Source organism: Bos mutus, chromosome 17 (genome assembly GCF_027580195.1).
Source record: "Bos mutus isolate GX-2022 chromosome 17, NWIPB_WYAK_1.1, whole genome shotgun sequence".
Lineage (NCBI taxonomy): Eukaryota > Metazoa > Chordata > Mammalia > Artiodactyla > Bovidae > Bos > Bos mutus.
The window spans coordinates 58,199,590-58,212,129 of record NC_091633.1 but is presented as its reverse complement, the minus strand read 5'-3'; positions in this window follow the sequence as shown (position 1 = coordinate 58,212,129).

Genomic DNA, 12,540 nt, shown 5'->3' with positions numbered 1-12,540 from the left:
AGGCATTTGATGAGCTCCTGTCAATTAATGTTCCCTGGAGTCGGGAGTTCTCTGGTGTTCTCAGGGTTTGGACTTAAGCCTCCTGCTTCTGGTTTTCAGTCTTATTTTTACAGTAGTCTCAAGACTTCTCCTTCTATACAGCACTGTTGATAAAACATCTAGGTTAAAGATGAAAAGTTTCTCCACAGTGAGGAACACCCAGAGAGGTTCACAGAGTTACATGGAGAAGAGGGAGGAGGGAGTTAGAGGTGACCCAAATGAGATGAGGTGGAATCAAAAGAGGAGAGAGCAAGCTAGCCAGTAATCACTTCCTTATGTGCACTCCACAACTGGACCGCTCAGAGATGTTCATGGAGTTATAGACAGAAGAGAAGAGGGAGTAAGGAGATAGAGGTGGCCAGGAGGATAAAAGGGGGGAATCAAAAAGAGAGAGACAGATCCAGCCAGTAATCAGTTCCCTAAGTGTTCTCCACCGTCTGGAACACACAGAAATTCACAGAGTTGGGTAGAGAAGAGAGAGGGTAGGGAGGAGACAGAGGTGACCTCGTGGAGAAAAAGGAGAGTCCAAAGGGGGAGAGAGCAGTCAAGCCAGTAATCTCACTCCCAAGTAAAAATGGGTACTGAAGATTGGGTTCTTAAAGGTACAAAGTTGATAACAAATACCAAAAAGTACAGATTAAAAATCTAGAATAGAGTTTGGAATTTCAAAAATACAATATCAAAGAAAAGAAGAAAAAAAAAGGAAGAGGAAAAAAAAGTCACAAAAATTATAAAAAAATATGTATATATATGAAGTTTGCTTTTAAAAAATTGGGTCTTTTTTTTTTTTTGCAAAGTAATAGTAGGTTATAAAAGTGCAAATTAAAGGAGTAATAGAGGACTTAAAATTAAAAAAAAAAGAATGCTCATAAAAATAGTAAAAATATATCTAGGACTTTCTCTGGTGGTGTTGTGGGTATTGTGGGGTCAGTTCATTTTCGGATAGTTTCTTGGTCTGGCTTATATTTCTCAACATCTATAGGCCCCTTCCCATGTAGTCAATAGTAACGACAGGGTTTTAATCTATTGCGCCTGTCACTTCCAAGGCCGTTCCCTCTGTTTTAGCTTCTTCTGTTAGCTGGTCTCTTCAGTGTCTGATTTCCACCCTGATACAAAGTGGGCAGTGGTGGACACTTTCTTTTAGGCTCACTCGTTCAGTCGCACTGTGGGGAGGGAGGGACGCTGCAAACAAATAACTCTGGCACGTGCTCGCAGTGTCTCAGCCACACTGGACCTGCCCCTGCTCACTGCACATGCACCCTCCCTGCCCACACTGCTCAGGCTCTAGGTTGCTCTGCCAGGAACCGTCCAAGGCCGGCCCTGGGATGCATGCACCTCCCAGGTCTAAGCTGCTCAGGTTCAGGCACTTGGGTAGTACTCAGAGGCACAGACTTGGTTGGGCCTGCGTTTTGTGCCCTTCCCAGGTCCGAACAGCTCATGTGATGAAGTGTTTGGTGAGCACAGTCGCAGCGACTTATCGCCTCCCCCATCCCTGCCACTCGGTTTTCTGGGTGTACAACCGGCGCACCCAGAACCCCAAGAAGTCTTAGTTAGCAAAGAAGCCTGCTTGCAGTTTGGTAGATAATGTCTCTCTGGGGCTGCGATTGCCCCCTTCCGGCTCTGGCTGCCTGTCACCAGAGGGGGATGGTCTGCAGCCGGCTATCTCTGTTCAGTCCTTTGTTCTGTGCGCGGGCCTGGTGGTGTCTTAGGTTAGGGCTGGCTTTGCAGGTGGTAGCTATCTTGCAGTCTGGTTTGCTAGCCCAAGTTAGCTCCCTCAGATTGCCCTCGGGGCGTTCAGGCCTGGTCCTTACTCTAAGCAATGCAGCCCACGCCTCCCTGCCCAGCCCCCGCTTGCTAGTGGCGGGTGCAGGCGTCTGTGCTGCTTCTCCGCTGGGGGAGTTACCATTGGGCTCGTAATCTGTGGTTTTAATTATTTATTTATTTTCCCTCCCTGTTATGTTGCCCTCTGTGCTTCCAAGGCTCGCCACAGACTCGGCAGTGAGAGTGTTTCCTGGTGTTTGGAAACTTCTCTCTTTTTAAGACTCCCTTCCCGGGACAGAGCTCTGTGCCTACCTCTTTTGTCTCTATTTTTTGTCTTTTATATTTTTTCCTACCTCCTTTTGAAGACAATGGGCTGCTTTTCTGGGTGCCTGATGTCCTCTGCCAGCATTCAGAAGTTGTTTTGTGGAATTTACTCAGCATTTAAATGTTCTTTTGATGAATTTGTGGGGGAGAAAGTGGTCTCCCTGTCCTATTCCTCCGCCATCTTAGGACTGCCCCCCCTTTTCAATTATTTTTCAGTTTTCTACAACTGAAGTCTTCAATAGAAAGGTTAAAGAATATTGCAAAAAGTACTCATTCCCTTGACAGCAATTATTAATTTTTTGCTTTATTTAAATCTGTTTCTCTACAAATGTATATATTGTGAGCAATTTTTTCAGTTGTTTCAGGATTTTTTTTTTTAGATGCTCTCACTTTAAGTATTTCAACATGCATATATTTGATGAGGGTTATCCAACTTCAACTACAGTACCATAATACTATTACTACACCTGAGAATATTGATTAATTCCTCAATATTGCTTAGCTTCTAGCCCACTTACAATTTTCTATTTGCGCCTAGAACGTTTTATATAACTTTTTCCCCTTTCAAGTTTTACGCATGGTGTAGTTGTTGTTATGCATTGGAAGACAGAGGGAATGAAAAGTGCCCACTGAACTGAGAAGACCTCCTGAGACCAAAAAAAATGAGACAGGCAGTTCCATATAATCAATGGATCAGTGTATTCTAGGGTAACTTACTTTCAGGGTGGGACTGGGTGGACAATGATCCCAAAGCATTCATAGCTGCACTCCATACTGCCAAGGGGCCATTGTGAAAGTTTTAGAGGAGAGTGAAAAAGCTGGTTTAAAACTCAACATTCAAAAAACGAAGATCATGGCATCTGGTCCCATCACTCCATGGCAAATAGATGGGGAAACAGTGGAAACAGTGACAGATTTTATTTTCTTGAGCTCCAAAATCATTGCAGATAGTGATTGCAGCCATGAAATTAAAAGACCTTTGCTCTTTGGAAGAAAAGCTATGACAAACCTAGACAGCATGTTAAAAAGCAGAGACATTACTTTGTCCACAAAAGTCCATCTAGTCAAGGCTATGGTTTTTCCAGTAGTCATGTATGGATGTGAGAGTTGGACTATAAAGAAAGTTGAGTGCTAAAGAATTGATGCTTTTGAACTGTGGTGTTGGAGAAGACTCTTGAGAATCCCATGGACTGCAAGGAGATCCAACCAGTCCATCCTAAAGGAGATTAGCCCTGGGTGTTCATTGGTAGGACTGATGTTGAAGCTAAAACCAATATTTTGGCCACTTGACGCGAAGAGTTGACTCATTTGAAAAGACCCTGATGCTGGGAAAGATTGAGAGCGGAGGAGAAGGGGACGACAGAGGATGAGATGGTTGGATGGCATCACCAAATCAATGAACATGAGTTTGAGCAAGCTCCAGGAGCAACTGAACTAAACTGAACTGAGGGCATAGGATCAGTGCATTCCTAGTCAAGATGATTGTATGAATAATCTGCCTTGTGAGTGCCAGGAATACATCAACAAAGGTCTTCATCATCGTTTGGGGACTAAAAAAACATAGAGGCCAATATCACCAGTGAATATAGATCCAAAAATCCTCAACAAAATATTAGGAAAACCGAATTCAACAGTATATATTAATGTTTATAGTAGAGGTGTTGCACATTCTATTTGAAATATATTCCTAAGTATTTGATGTTTTTGATATGTCATAATCTTCATCTTTTAAAAATTTGTATTTAAATTATATACCATGGGTTCATAAAAATATGATTCATTTTTGCCTATTAACTTTGTCTCTAGCAATCTTTTATCTATAGATTTGCTTGAATTTTCTACACACACAATCATATTATTGTGAATAATAGCAGTTTTATTTATTTTGTTCAAATCTTCTACTTCTCACTGGTAGGGTCCTTTAGTTCAGTAATGAATGAAAATGCTAATAGAGGACATACTGGGCTTGTTTTAGGTCTCAAGGAGAAAGTTGTCAATATTTCACCTTATGAAGTGTCATGTTTGCTGATGGAATTTTTAAATAGATATTCTTTTCTTGGTAATACATTTCTGTTTTTTTCTTTTTACTTTATGTTACTAAGAGTTTTGTTTTTAGTATATATGAAACTAAACATAGATATTGAAATTATCAAGAGGTTTTCTGCATTAGTTAAAATGACTGTGTGTATTTTCCCCTTTATTTTACTAATGTGGTGTATTACCTTGTATTCTTTAACTCATGTAGGATTGGCATTCTTTCTTAAATATTGGGTAGTATCTATTAGAGATTTTATCTGAGCCCAGAATTCTCTTTGTAAAAAAGGTTTTTAACTATAAAATTCATTTTAGTTGATAATTCATTTCAGTTGATACAGGACTATTCAAAACTTTTTTTCTTAGCTGTAGTGTTTTTTTTTTAGTAGCAATTTGCTCATTTTATAAAAATTTCAAATTTATTTGCCTAAGATTGCCCATAATATCTTTTTAATTATTATTTTAATCTCTGTAATATCTGTAGGGATATCTGACTGTTTTAATTCTATTAGTTACATACAAACATAGGCTTATATTATGCTTAGTTATGTAGACAATTTTTATATAGCAGTATATGTTGAAAAACCATTGATGACATCAAATATTCTTTTATTACAATGGTTAGAATGTTTTCCAGGAGCAGAAACTATTTTTCAAACAGAATCTTACACTTATCTTCCAACATGGAAACAGAAGCACCCTAATTAAAGCAAGGTGAAAAGGCATTGGATCTCACAAACTTGGACTCCCTTTTATTTCAGAGGTTTCTCTTATTGAGGAACACACTTGAAGATTATTGTTGTATATTGTAAATGACTACATACATATGTGTGCACCATTTAACCAGCCTTCCACTGTTGGATACACTTCCAACTCCTTGGAAATAAATTATTGTGCATATTTAATTCTTCAGGGTTGGTGGTGGTGCTTTAGTCACTAAGTCACCTCCAACTCTTGTGACCCCATGAACTGTATCCTGCCAGGCTCCTCTGTCCATGGGATTTCCCAGGCAAGAATACTGAAGTGGGTTGCCATTCCCTTCTCCAGGGAATCTTTCTGAGCCGGGGATTGAGCCCATGTCTCCTGCGTTTTGCAGGTGGTCTTCTGCATTGTAGGCAGATTCTTTACCACTGAGCCACCAATCTTCAGGGTTAATTCCTTCATATTCAGTTACTATATGGTTGCTATACAGTTAAATATAGTTTTAAGACATTAAAATTTTAATAATAAACTGCTCTTTAAAAAAAGTTGTACCGATTTATGCTCCCAGTAGTAGTATATGCTAGTGTTTCACTTCCCACGCCTGTATCCAAATTGGATCTTATCATTGAGTATTTTAAAATACTTAAAACAATATTATGCAGTCTTTAAAGATGACAAATCAGATACATGTTTAACACCTGGGAAGATATTTATAACAGCAGTCAGTGCAGAAAGCAGAATCCAGCTGCACATTTGCAGGCAAAGAAAGAGAAGTAACACAGTTTGAGAGTGTTTTCCTCTTACTCCTACCCCTTCCCCTCAATTTTATTTAATTATACAGTTTTGCAATACGAGAATAGGAAAACTATTCCAGAATGCAAGGGGCAGAAAATGACCCCAATGTAATTTTCAACAGAGGTAAGCCACTCTAGCAATTTTAAACAAAATGGTTAAGATTTAATATAGAGAATAAAGAGTTTACAGTCACTGGCAGGTGTGTATGACCTTTAGAAATGATTCTCAGGACAATGCCACCAAAGGGCCAGGCTTGGAAACAATCAGAGATCCGGATTCAGGAAACCACTTCACTAGTGGCTGATTCCAGGATCACTTGCCCATGCTTCCGTGAGGGTGCAGGGATCCACCGTAGATGATGGCTCCCAGAATTCATCGTCTTAGCTGTCAGCCAGGGATCAGGAACACACTGCTTCACCTACCAAATGTAAGTGGCTAGATTTAACAGTAATGATGCTTGGCAGAGTTCTGCCTCCCTCTCCAATGAACTGTTTCTGAATTTAAGTGAATGTGACTGGTGGAAAGTGGGTGATGGGCCGAGCACTAGCTGCAAGGAAGTCTGGGAAATGTAGTTTTCATTTTTACTTCTTCTGAAGTACAGGTTGTTGTTGTTTTTCAGTCCCTAAGTCATGTCTGACTCTTCCGACTCCATAGACTGCAGCATGCTAGGCTTCCCTGACCTTCACTGTCTCCTGAAGTTTGCTCAAACTCATGTCTGTTGAGTCGGTGATGCCATCCAACCCTCTCATCCTCTGTTGTCCCCTTCTCCTCCTGCCCTCAATCTTTCCTAGTATCAGGGTCTTTTCCAATTAGTTGGCTCTTTGCATCAGGTGGTCAAAGTATTGGAGCTTCAACTTCAGCATCAGTCATTCCAATGAATATTCAGGGGTGATTTCTTTTAGGATGCTATCCAAGGGATACCCAAGAGTCTTCTCCAGCACCACAATTTGAAAGTATCAATTCTTTGGTGCTCGACCTTAATGGTCCAACTGTCACATCTGTACATGACTACTGGAAAAGCTATAGCTCTGACTATACAGACCTTTGTCTAGAAAGAGCTTTGATCAGGTGTTTAAGCAAGCTAATCTTCCGCAGATCTTTTATTTCTTTGATGGTTTGATATGTGAATATGAAACCATGAAAATACGAAGATTGTGAAGGATTTTCTCTGTTGGCTCTTAGCCTTCTCTGTCTTGCCATTTGCCCTGAGAAGATGACCTCTGTGCATTGTACGTCTGCTGGGGTGCTGGTTGCTTTTAGCCACTGGCAAGTCACAGGAAAGGTAACCTCACTCCCTCACGGCTGGTCTGCATTTGGGAGTGGTTGTGTCCTTCTACCTAAGACTCAAGTGTCTGCTGGTGGACAGCTCTTGCTGGGTTGTCAGCAGAAGCACCTTCCATCTGCCCCTTAGATCTAAAAGTGGTGGTGGCGTCTTACTGTCACTAAGGGTTTTTAACCACCCCTTGTTGGTTCCCTTCACCCAATGCACAGATTTGCAATCGTTTCTTCATTCAACTGTCTTCAGTTGCTCCTCAGAGTGTGCTATCTTTTCTTGCTGGGGGTGTGATGGATGAGATATATATTTGATAAAACATAGTTTTTATTCTAAGGTGCATGCAGCTATGAGCTAAACATAGCTAATTATTATGAACTGAATGTGTCCCAAAATTCATATTGAAGACTCAACCCACATACCTAAGAATATGTTTTTGGAAATGGGGGCTTTTAAAGAAAAAGTTAAGGTTAAATGAGTCATAAAGATGGGGGTCTCATTCAATATGGCTGGTGTCCTTATAATGACAGAATGTGACACCAGGGTTCCCGTGTCCAGGGAAAAGGCCAAGTGAGATGGTGGCTATCTACAAACCAATGAAAGAAACTTCAGAAGAAACTAAATATGCCTATACCTTGACCTTGAACTTCCAGCCTCCAGAACTGTGAAAAATCCGTTATTTAAGCTCCCCAGTCTGTAGTACTTGGAGATTGCAGCCCTAGCAAATTAATATCCCATCACAAAAGCCAAATACAAAAAAAAAGAAGAGACTTACCAGTATTGAGCCTTTCAAAGGGAGGAGCGAGCATCTCTGGGTGGGGGAGTTGAGGGAAGGCCTTGAAAAATTGTTTATGCTGGAACTTGAAGGTTGGAGAGAATAATGTGACTACTTGGCAGTGTCATGGGATTAAGTAAGAGTAAATGTAAAACATAGTGTCTCAAGACTTCCCTGTTGGTCCAGTGGCTAAGACTCTGTGCTCCCAATGCAGGGGGCCCAGGTTTGATTCCTGGTCAGGGAACTAGATCCCACATCCTGTAACTAAAGAGTTCACATGCGGCAACTGAAAATTTAACATGCTGCAACTAAGACCCAGTGCAAGTAAACAAATAAATGATAAATATTAAAAAAATAAAGTGTCTCAATATCTGTTGAATACCTTTGTAATTTACAAGGACCCACAGCTAAACTCACAGATGCAGGTTCAGGGCTATTTCCTGACTTCCTGTGGCTTACTCTTTCCAGTAGAGTAGTAAGATATTCTAACACCTTAAAGTTCTTAATTCTCGATAAACTTGAGTTCCTTGGTTCTTAAGGCCATCTACTGTTGGTGTCATCTCTTAACACTCAACTCTGTGAAAACTAGCCTCTAAGATTCTTCCAGTAACCCTCGTTCCTGGTATTCACATCCTTGTGTGTCTCCTCCCACAATGAATAGGGAGTAGACCAGATGGCCCAGTAGAGAGCGTGACAGTGTGAGGCTTTCAAACCCAGGTCACAAAAGGCATGGAAGCCTCTGCTGGGTCTCTGGGATCACTAGCTTGGGTAGAGCCAGCAGCTATGCCATGAGGATACTCAAGCAGCTCTGGAAGAAGCCCACATGAAGAGGACACAGGCCTCCGGCCACTTCCCAGCCATGTGGTTTAAGCTCCTTGGGAACACATCCTTCATCTCAAGAGTATTGCAGTCTCAACTGATTCGACTTCATTTCACTAGAGACTGAGCCAGAATTGCCAAGCCAAGATACTCCTTAACTTCTGACTGTGGAAAACTGTGAGAATGGATGATGACGATGATTTTTTAAGCCACTGCATTTTGGTTTATTACATAGCATTAAGTGATTAACACAATGTTTATAACCTTCCATCTAACACACAGGGGCTTCCCAGGTGGCTCAGTGGTATAAAAATCTGCCTACAGTGCAAAAGAGACAGGAGATGTGGGTTCAGTCCCTGGGTCGAGAAGATGCCCTGGGGGAGGGCATGGCAACCCACTCCAGTATTCTTGCCTGGAAAATCCCATGGACAGAGGAGCCTGATGGGCTACAGTCCATGGGGCCGTAAAGAGTCAGACATGACTGAGCACACACATCTAATACATAACACAGTTCTCCACATTCTACTTCTTTTCTTCTCTTTTTACACCCCTCTTCTCAGAAAATGAAACTAATAGCAGACTGATAAGTGAATTGTCCATATTGTTCTTCTTTGTAGAGAATGCCTTCTTTTTCCTTCTTGCCAATCATCCAAAGTTTGGCTCAATGTCCACTTCTATGAAGCTTTTGACCTACTATATTTTACCAGTCTTTGCCTCAGTACCTCACTGTTGGTACTTCAAAAGTAACTATTTACCATCCTATATCATTTATTTTACACATATCTTTGTAAAGATTAAGACTGATGCAGATTTCTTCTGCGTCTCCCACAGCACCTAGCCTAATGCTACACAAGTAGCAGCTACTCTGGTGAATTGACTTAGTTTTTAATAGGCCATCATCCAGTCAAATCAAAATCTGGAAAAACTGTTCTTAGTCTGAATTCCAAAGTTATTGATTTAAAGATTGAAGTAAGCAATTTTCAGACTGTTTTTAGGTATATAGGGTTTGTGTTCTACATATAAAAGGGAAATTTAAAGCAAGGATAATTAAATAAGCATATTAAAGTCATAGCATGTGACAAGGGCCAAGACTGCCGGTGCCAGCCGGCAAAGTCGATCAGGTCCCGAGAATGTGCACGGCGGGGCTAAGAAAGAAACTAAAGCAAGAGACTACAAAGATGGGGTCGAGAGGTTCAGACACGTCACCACGAAGGGACGCAGTCTGACCCCAACTTTATTCAGCATCTTATATTTATACAGAAAAGCGTGAGAAAGACAAGACAGTTGACTTTTTTTCTTGGTTGGCCTATACATCTTACAAACAGTCACAAGAAATCTTGAGAGCATGGGAATGGCTCCCTGTTATTATTTCTTACACCAGATAACATTTCTCTGTGCGTGAGAAGTTTGCACAGAACTCCAGGTGCCTGCAGTAAATAAGCGCCTAATCTCTGGGGTGGCGGGACAGAGAGCTATGTTTGCAAGCAAACCCTCAAGGACTGAGGCAGCTCCCAGAGTTGTGTCCTTCGGACAAAGGACCCCGTTCTCACGGGCAGCTCCCTGCACAAGACTACAAAAAAAGTGCAGCAAATGAACTTGTGTTCGTAATAGAATCCTGTATTCCATCCAACAAGAGTCCAGTAATCTTTCTGTTCCTCTTAGCATTCTGTTCTCTTTCCCTGGGGATGTTAATATAATGATTCCTGAAAGAAAAAAAAAATTATGGTCCACAGAAGTGGAAATGTTTCAGTGTAAGTAAATGGCTTCAGAAATTCATCAACACTTTAATTTCAGAAAACATTTTTGGAGTAGATTGTCAACATATCCAAATTGTATTTGTAACTTGCATTTCAAATTAAACCTCAAAATCATTGCTTGCTGTCTCTATAAATACATAGATATCTCAGAATAATGAATTAACAGGGGTCTCCAGAGAAAGAATCTATCTATCTGTCCATCCATGTATCTATTTAACTACTGAGATAGACCCAATATAATCTATTTGTCTATCTCTCTGTCCATCTCCTCAAGAGATTCTAAGGAACAATTGTGAGGTGACAAGTTTGAAATTCGTATGGTAAATCAGCAGGCTGCAAATTCACACAGGATTTCTATGTTACAGTCTTGAGGCAAAAATTCCTTCTTTGGTAGGAAACTTCAGTTTTTGCTTTGAAGGCATTCAATTAATTGGATGAGGCCTACCCACCCTCTGGAGGGTGATGGGCTTTGCCTAAATTGATTGTAATGTTAAACACATCTACACAGCATTTTTGCAGCAACATCTATACCAGTGTTTGAACAAACACATGGGCACCACAGCTTAGTCAAGCTGACACATTAATCATTTGATACCCTACTTGAGAAAGTAGGCTTTTAAAACATTTATTTCTCTGTTTTCTGTACCACCACATATTGAGTCCTCCAAATACTCTGGGAATCACACACAAAATCAGAGACACACTGAGCCATGAGTGAACCACCAACACAACCATGATTAGTAGGAATAAATCCTGTCTAATGAATTATAGGAACAAACTTCAGAAACTTAATTTTCTATAGGTGTTTATTAATAAGTAACTGTATAATATTAAAACAGAATTTAAGGGGAGAATATGACTCACCACGAGAGCTAATAAAATGCCTTCTGCTACTGACTCAGTTTTTAAATATGCAATAATATGCATTCACAGAATGGCCAAATTATTCTCCAGAAAACTCTCCTAACAAAACTCTAATTCAAAACATGTACTGGTATCAGAGAAGCAGCTTTTCCCCCAAAGGAGGTATATGCAAATATCCAGAGAGTTCACCATGTACAGAGTGACAGACAGTTGGGGAAGAATGATTTCAGAAATGTCACCCTCTCAAACTTCCCAAATGATCTAACGACAGAGTTGCAAAAAGCCACAACTTACGGTAATTCTTGGGGTCTAATGAAGTACTGGAGGTGTCTGAAAATGTTCCTAGAAATGGGAAAGTCTACCCTGTTAACAATTTCCCAAGTCATGTTGGAAATGTGTTTCCTGACCCAAAGGTTCTTACTTACTGGCCTTTTACTCAACAAAGTGCTGGTAAAACTGAGTAGATGAAGAAATAATGCATGGGGCGACATGCATGGGGTGATAGTCTCAGGAGGTTTTTGTATTTAGTTAGAGCATGACTGTAACATTTTAGCATGGTTTAGTTGGATATTTGGGGTTTCCCTGATGGCTCAGATGGTAAAGAATCCACATTTCCTGCAATGCAGGAGACCTGAGTTTGATCCCTGGGTCGGAAAGATTCCCTGGAGAAGGAAATGGCAACCCATTCCAGTATTCTTGCCTGGAGAATTCCATGACAGAGGAGCCTGGTGGGCTACAGTCCATGGGGTTGCAAAGAGTTGGACACGACTGAGCGACTAACACTCATTCAGCCAGTGGGATCTTTATTGTAGAAAATGAGTGACCCTCTAAAACAGAACTGGGAAGCATAGTTAACAGAAGAATCGTGTTTTTGATTTAGATAAAGATTCTAAGGAAGAGTTGAAAATAGAAATCTACACATCCTTATTGGTTCATAGTCTCAGTATCCAAATTAACTATTTAAGGTCTTGAAACCAAATTGTTTGAAAAGTTTTATTTGGTAGCAGAAATTATCTACAATTGGATCTTTACAAAAGAAGATGTGTAAGAAGGGAGAAATAAATTTATACATAAGATTCTGCTGTGGAAATTTGGGACGGTTATCAACAATCGATTTAGGTTACAAGAACTCACACAAAGCCATGTCTTTTTAGTAAAGGAATCAAGAAGCTAGGTTAATCCCTTGATGAAACAGACTGTTGAAACTCATAATATACATTATACTGAATCCAAAGAAAGATAAATCTATGGAGGATGAATTATTTCAAGTTGCAGTGATATATAAACATATTTATCAGATTAAAACCAATCATCTCAAAACCTGACAAGTGATTTTTCATCATCACAAGTCCATGATGTCTAAAATATTCATTTGCACCATGGCTTTTCATCTCACA